Below are 7971 nucleotides of genomic sequence, written 5' to 3' on the forward strand. Positions count from 1 at the left end.
TTTTCTATCTTTCTGTAGTTATGTCACATTCATTTTAATAAGGCAAAATATCTATCATGCTTAAAACTATATGTGAAAAATTTTTTTTAAGATTTTATTTATTTATTTGACAGAGAGAGACACAGCGAGAGAGGGAACACAAGCAGGGGGAGTGGGAGAGGGAGAAGCAGGCCTCCTGCGGAGCAGGGAGCCCGACGAGGGGCTCAATCCCAGGACCCTGGGATCATGACCTGAGCCGGAGGCAGGCGCTCAACAACTGAGCCACCCAAGCGCCCCTATATGTGAAATTTTAAAGAAAATGATTATAGATTCCATCCAGAAAAGATACTCTGGATAGACAGTTTTTTTTTTTATTACTGACTTTTTTTTAAAAAAAAAAGCTTTTTATTTTGAAATAATTATAAGACCTACAGAAAGTTGTGAAACTGATACCTAGAGTTCCATGTATTCTTTACCTATCTTCCCCTAATGGTGACATCTTATATAACTGTAGTACAATGTCAAAACCAGTAAACTATTTTTTTTAAGATTTTATTTATTTATTTGAGAGAGAGAATGAGAGAGAGAGAGCACATGAGAGGGGGGAGAGTCAGAGGGAGAAGCAGACTCCCCGCCGAGCAGGGAGCCCGATGCAGGACTTGATCCTGGGACTCCAGGATCATGACCTGAGCCGAAGGCAGTCGTCCAACCAACTGAGCCACCCAGGCGCCCAAAACCAGTAAACTATTAACTGGGCTATAGACTATATTCCATTTTCACCAGTTTCTTCGTGCACTGTTGTGCATGCACATGTGTGTATTCGTATGTATGCATATGTGCTTATAGTTCTATGTAGTTTGATCTCAGTTATGGATCTGTGTAACAACCACCACAATTAAGGTACAGAGAACTGTTCTATCACCACAAAGGAAGCTCTCTTGTTCTACCCCTTTGTATTCACATCCTCCCTCCCTCTGTGTCTTATCCCACTAACCTGTTCTCCATCTCTGTACTTTTGTCATTCCCAGGCTGTTATATAATGGGAATCACACAGTGTGTAACCTTTAGAGATTGACTTTTTTCACTAAGCATCATGTCCTCAAGGTCCATCCAAGTTGTTGCATGTATCAATAGTTCATTCCCTTTTATTGCTGAGTAGTATTTCATTGTAGAGATGTTCCAGAGTCTGTTCAACAATTACTCTTTGAAAGACATTGGGTTGTTTCTAGGTTTTTGTCATTTCAAAGCTGCTATGAACATTCATGTACAGTTGACCCTTGAACAACATGGTGGGTAGGGGAGCAGACCCCCCCCCACAGTAGAAAATCCACATGTAAAATTCAACTCCCCCAAAACTTAACTACTGATGGCCTACTGATTGCTGATAACATAGTCAATTACCACATATTTTGTATATTATATGTATTATATGCTGCATTCTTACAATAAAGTAAACTAGAGCAAAAAATGTTATAAGAAGATCATAAGGAAGAGAAAATACGTTTCTAGCACTTTACTGCAAAAAATTCCCATGTAAGTTGACCGGTGCAGTTCAAACCCATGTTGTTCAAGGATCAACTGTACAGGTTTTTAGGTATGTATGTGTGAACATAAGTTTTAATTTCTCTGGGATAAATGCCCAAGGGTATATGATTGCTACGTTATATGGAAAGTACATGTTTAGTTTATAAAAAACTGTTGAACAGTTTTCCAGAGTGGCTATACCATTTTATATTTCTACCAGCAGTATAGGAGGAATCCAGTTTTTTCTGCATCCTTGCCAGCACCAATCTTTTTTAGATAGGTAAATGAATATCAAAACATTGTAAGAAGTCACACAGAGGCCACAAAGAGACTGAGCCAAGTGCATGGAAAGAGACACTTGGCTTGTATCTGAGCCCGAGGTCACTTTTTCAGGAGGGTTGACAGCACAATTTGTTGTAATATAAGTTCCGCAGGCCTTATCAGCCTGTAGCCATGTATCAGTTAACAATGGCTGCAAACCCAGCTATAGTTAGTTAAGCACATGGGGCTATTTTCCTCCCATAACAAGAAGTCCAGAAACTAGCAGTTGCAGAGACTCAAAGATGATGGTAGCTGCTGCTTCAGGAATCATGACCACATTCCTTTGGGAAGAAGAGAGAGGGAGATAGGGCAGTGTTTGTACCAGGAAGGAAAATATTTTCCCAAGAACATTGCTAAGGTTTTCTGTTTTGGTCAGATGGCCCTGAACACTATCCTGAGTCCCGCATGGCTGGAACGTAGTAGGGAGTGAGGTCGGAAAGGCTGGTCGGGTCAGGCATTTACCATTGTCTGCCACAGGGACAATCCACGTTAATGGTCAACTTTGGCCAGCTGAAGTCTTCACCTGATGATGCGTGGCCCATCATCAAGTATTTCTGGATGTTATTGCAAGGGTATCTTATTTGTGTTTATAAGCAAAGTCCCGTCCCCACTCAGGATTACTGTGCTCTGGCAGGCCCCTGTGAGGTACAATGGTATCTATAGGGCCCTCCCCTCCCTTAGGCCCCTGCCATAGTTTTCTTGCTGTCACCGAAGAACTAGAACCTTCATAGAAGTTGGGACTGCATTCTGTGCCAAAGTGGAGAAAGAACTCATTCTCCCTGCTCTGTGCCTTGTATTTCATGAAGCCCTTCCTGAATGCATTTCTTTGCTTTGGACTGCAGACCTTCACTCTCCATTTGTTTTGAGCTCACCCATGGCCTGGGCAGGTGACTAGACACTGGCTATCCTTTCCACTGAGAGGTGTTTTTCATTCTTGACATTCACACAAAAGCATATCCTAGCATGCTCTTTCTGTGGCAAATCATCTCATGCAAATGGACAACTGTGGAGGGGACTCCGCCAGCCTGGGAATCTCAGTTTAAGCCCAGAAAAGACCACCCATGTGTACATACTGTCTTCCTTTTGATCCCCTGTGTTAGTTCAGCTGGTCTACCTGGCTGGATCACTAACACTGTCCTCCCTCACTACTCAGTCTTTGTTCCCCCAGGTAACATTGTTGGAGTAAAAAAGGACTATTTTCCAGTCAAGGGTGGAGATTCAGAGCCTTCCCAATTCCTGTGGGTCAAAGAGAGCTCCTATCTTAACTGCTACCTTCTTGACTTCATACATACAAACGTATTTGGGATTTGCGTTAGTTAAGATGCAAATGCTGATTGCTCTAACAAAGACTCCAGTATAACTGTGCTGTACACAAGACAAGTTTATTTCTCTCTGGGCTCGGAGCTGATACAGCATCTCTATCATCCGGTTGCCTTTTATCTTATTGCTCTGCCATACTCAACAGGCAGCTTCAGTCCCTGTGTCCAACATAGCTAGCTCTCACCATCATGTTCACACCTAGCCGGTGAGAAGGGGCAAGAGGAATGGAGGAAAACACTCCTTTCCTTTTATGGGCGTGACAGGAAGTTACCCACATAATTTCAACTTAAATCCTATTAACCTGACCTTAATATCTTTGCCCCACTTAGCTATAAGGGAGACTGCGAAGTGTGGTCTTCAGATTAGCTAGAGCTCCTACTATCAGAATGAATTACAGTTATTGGGGAACAACTAGCAAAATCAGATACAAGGCCCTCTAGCTTTGGGGCCAAGAAGGAGTGCTATAAAATTGAGGGCAGTGGTTCTCAACTGGGGGCAATTTCTGGAGATATCATTGTTTATCTTAACTGGGTTGGTGTGTGCTACTGGAATCTAGTGGATAGATATTGCTAAACATTCTACAATGCACAAGGCAGCATCCCCCGCCCCCCCAACAAAAAAATATCCAGCCTAAAATGTCAGCAGTGCTGAGGTTGAGAAACCCTGCCTTTGGGATAGATCTTTACAAAGTCCTAGCCTACCACATGTTAACCATGTCTTGGCTTTCATTTGTGCTTTTATAAGAAAATGTCTAAGACTAGTGTCCTCTTAGGTGTGGTTTGGGTGATATCAGTGTGCGTCCAATAAATTAGAATTGGAACTTGCTGTGGTCTGCACGTTTGTGTACCCCCCCGGACCCCAAATTCATATGTTAAAATCCCAATGCCCGATGTGATGATATTAGGAGGTGGGACATTTGGGAGGTGCTTAGATCATGAGATTGGAGCCCTCACGAATAGGATTCATGCTCTCACAAAAAGACCTCACTGAGCTCCCTTGCCCCTTCCACCATGTGAGGAAACAGCAAGAAACCACTGGCTGGGAACCTGGAAGAGGGTGTCATCCAACCTTACTGGCACTTTGATCGTAAACTTCCAGCCTCCAGAACTACCAGAAATCAATTTCTTTTCCTAATAAGATACCCAGTGTGTGGTATTTTGTTACAGCAGCATGAATAGATGGAGACCAAACTATAACACCCCATTCGCTCAGTTTGCCGAGGTCATGTTAACAAAGGAATGAAACTTGTCCACCCTTGTGTGTAGTTCCCTAGCAGCCACTAACCACCTGAAGAGGAAGATTTCCTTCTTTGGGTTTTCCCAAGCTATTTAATAATATATAATATACCACTAATCCAGAGGAAAGAAGGAGATCTATTCAATTAAAGACAAGTGTAATTTTGTACAATTAATCATAGTCTTCTTAAGGGAAATAAAAATAATTTGTTTTTGGGAAGAAGGAACGTATAATTATTTGGCGAGAGAGGAAAAACCACTCATTAATATATCACGTTTACTTTGAATGTGGTGAAATAGATTGCCGTTTTTGCTGTTAGTCTTAGGCATGAAAAACTGTGTGTTAAATTTTGTCATTTCTGGTTCTGATAACCCACTTTGATGACAGATTAGAAATGCAGTTTGGCTTTTCAGGACATAAATCTCAAATAATCAACATGAGAGAACAGCACCAAACCCTCCAGAGAGGTTTCTAACACAAGATGATGACACTTGTTAATAAACTCAGGATTAGTGATGTAACTTGTCACTGGTTCAGCCAGAAGACACAGGGAAATATCCTATTTGCTACAGTGACCACTCTGAAGTTGTGTTCTTTTTTTTTTTTTTAAAGATTTTTTTTTTTTTTTAAGTTGAGACAGAATGAGAGAGAGAGAGCACATGAGAGGGGGGAGGGTCAGAGGCAGAAGCAGGCTCCCTGCTGAGCAGGGAGCCCGATGCGGGACTCGATCCAGGGACTCCAGGATCATGACCTGAGCCGAAGGCAGTTGCTTAACCGACTGAGCCACCCAGGTGCCCTGAAGTTGTGTTCTATAAGAGAAATCAACTTCTGGAAATTCTCCCTTGGGATGATGATATATGATGTGTCAGCCATTCCTCATGGAAACCTTTTATTATTTTAGGTTGTTATTTAGGCATCAGACATTTTTTTCTTGTGGGCAAAAGCAAGAATATTGTTCCTCGTTTCCTAGTTCCCTAGATCTGAGGGACTGTCTAGGTCCTTCATAGGACTTTATAGTCACCTCTCTTAAAATGCCCATTTCACAGTAATTCACAAACTACTTTTGCATTTCATTTTTATCCACTATTTTACTTTCCACATCATTGCTATTTGTTTTCCCAATTAGACAGTGTATCTTGAGGAGAATTTTCACTTCTTAGACTTTGTTGCTCCTATGACATCTAGTAGATTTCCTTTCCTCTGTAGAACATCTTTATGGATTTTTGTGTCTTAGTTTGGCTTAAAATCATGGTTATTAAGCATGGTCTTGGAGTCATAATTACACTTACCACCATTATGAGATTGTATGCAATTGTTCTTAATTATGGCATACAAAAGAATTTGGAACATAAGAGAAAATAAAAGATATGGATTTTATATGATTAGGAGATATTTTAAGTAGGGAAATAAGTGCACGTATATACAATAAAACAATACACAGAACTTTAATTTGGTGTATCTGCCGATACTTAGTAGAGATCATTTAAAGCAGAATGCATCTGAAATGTTAAGCTTATGTAGCAATAAAGGAAAACTTGTTAATATCTCTGATTATTTGTGAATGGAAAGAGCATAGCCTTAGGCATCCAAGACAAAGACCTGAGCCCCTTGTCAGCTTTCACCATGTGTTGGCTCTGTGCCTGTAAGTAAATTATTTTAACCATGTTCAGCCTCATTTTCCCTATGCATAGAATGGGGATTATGATATATTCCCTTTAAGAGTGTTGTGAATATTAAATTAAACAATTCACATATAAAGCACCCAGCACCCTGCCTGGCGGTGTCAGAGTTCTTGGGTTCCAAGTGACAGAAACCAACATTGCCAAACTTAACAGAGAAAAGCAGATCTATTAGAATGATTCTGGATACCTCGCAGAATCAAGGAAGAAATGAAACACCCAGTTTCAGAATGGGGAGACTCTTGTCATCTCAGCAGCAGGAAGTCCTGACTATTTTCTGGGTACAGCCGTTTTCAGGGTGAATGGAATCATCTCCAACCAGTCTTGGTTCCTGTCAAGATTTAAATTCCCAGGAAAGGGATGCTTATTGTTTTAGATTAGGTCACCTGATTTTATGAAGTCTGCGGAGTTGGGTTAAGTCATTGGCAGCCTCAGCGGAACCATAAAGAAAGTGGGAATCACATTCTCTGTAGAAAATGGGAGATACTGTTACTGAAAGAAAAAAGGGAAGGTATTTGGAGAAGACAAAACATAGATTTCCGCTATATCAGCACATAGTAGGTGATCAGTTAATGTTCATTTCCTTTTGGTTATCCCTTTATTTATTTATTTTTATTTTTTAAAAGCTTTTGTTTATTTATTTATTTCAGAGAGAGAGGGCCCAAGGGTGGGGAGGAGCAGGAGAGGAAGAAGGAGGAAAGAATCTCAAGCAGACTCTGCCCTGAGATCATGGCCTGAGCTGAAATCAAGAGTTGGACGCTTAACCCACTGAGCCACCCAGGTGCCCTGGTCATCCATTTAAACCCTTTCTGCTTATATCTTCATGTAAAACTTGCAGTGTGTGTGTGTGTGTGTGTGTGCGTGTGTGCGTGCGTTTAACATTATGGTTTCTAACAGTTGGTATTTCTAACAGTGGGTAAGCTAAGACTGTTATACTCTTTTCTCCCCTTCCCATGATTATCTTCTGTCTCATCCTTGACACTTTCCATTATTCAATGAGGACTTTGGTATCTGGCTCATAGTCTCCCTTTCGACTCTGAACCCTGTCATCAGCTTGGTTGAATTCCACATCCGTATGGTCAGCCACTTCTCCAATACTAGGCTCTCACTTTGTTAACTTTTCATTGTCAGTGACCTTACCCTCCATTTGTACCTCAGCCATTTGGTCCCAAAATTGTCTAGAAAATCACCAATGTATACATCATTTTTTCTAATCGCCAGCAAACTCCTAGCCTTCTAGCTTGTTTCTCAACTACTCTCAGTATGCATTTTACCTCATATTATCTCTTCCTATCATCTTCTTTATACAGCTTGGATTTCATGGTCCAACATTCCAGTCACTCTCTTGACCATCACTGAATTGCCTGAATTGTTCATGTTTCACACTTAGCCTGGAAAAATCAACATCTCTGGGTTAGCCAGGAGCACCTGGCTACAGAGTACCTCCTGGGAAAATGACAGTCATCAGGCTCAAATGGACCCTCAATATAGTCCAATAATCCTACATGTCTCTCTGGTCAGTTCATATTTCCACAATCTATATTAAATTGTTCTGTCAAATACTTTTTAAAAATCCATGTCATGTTGATTTTGCTCTGAAATATCTCTTAAACTCATTGACTTTTCTCTGTCCTCACTATAGCCACTTAATCTAATCCACCATAATCTCATGTTTGGATTACTACAATGGCCTCCTATCTGGTTCCCATACATCATCCTTTATTCCCTCTCAATTCATCTTCCCTAGTGTATCCAAGGTCATCTTTTAAGACTTTTCTATGGCTTTCTCTTTTCTTTAAGATAAACTTCAAAATCAGCAATGTGTCCTATGAGGTCTAGTAAAATCTAGAAAGAAAGAAAGAAAGAAAGAAAGAAAGAAAGAAAGAAAGAAAGAAAGAAAGAAAGAAAGAAA

The sequence above is a fragment of the Mirounga leonina genome, unplaced genomic scaffold (genome assembly GCF_011800145.1).
Source record: "Mirounga leonina isolate KUSES-001 unplaced genomic scaffold, KU_Mleo_1.0 Mir_176, whole genome shotgun sequence".
Taxonomy (NCBI): Eukaryota; Metazoa; Chordata; class Mammalia; order Carnivora; family Phocidae; genus Mirounga; species Mirounga leonina.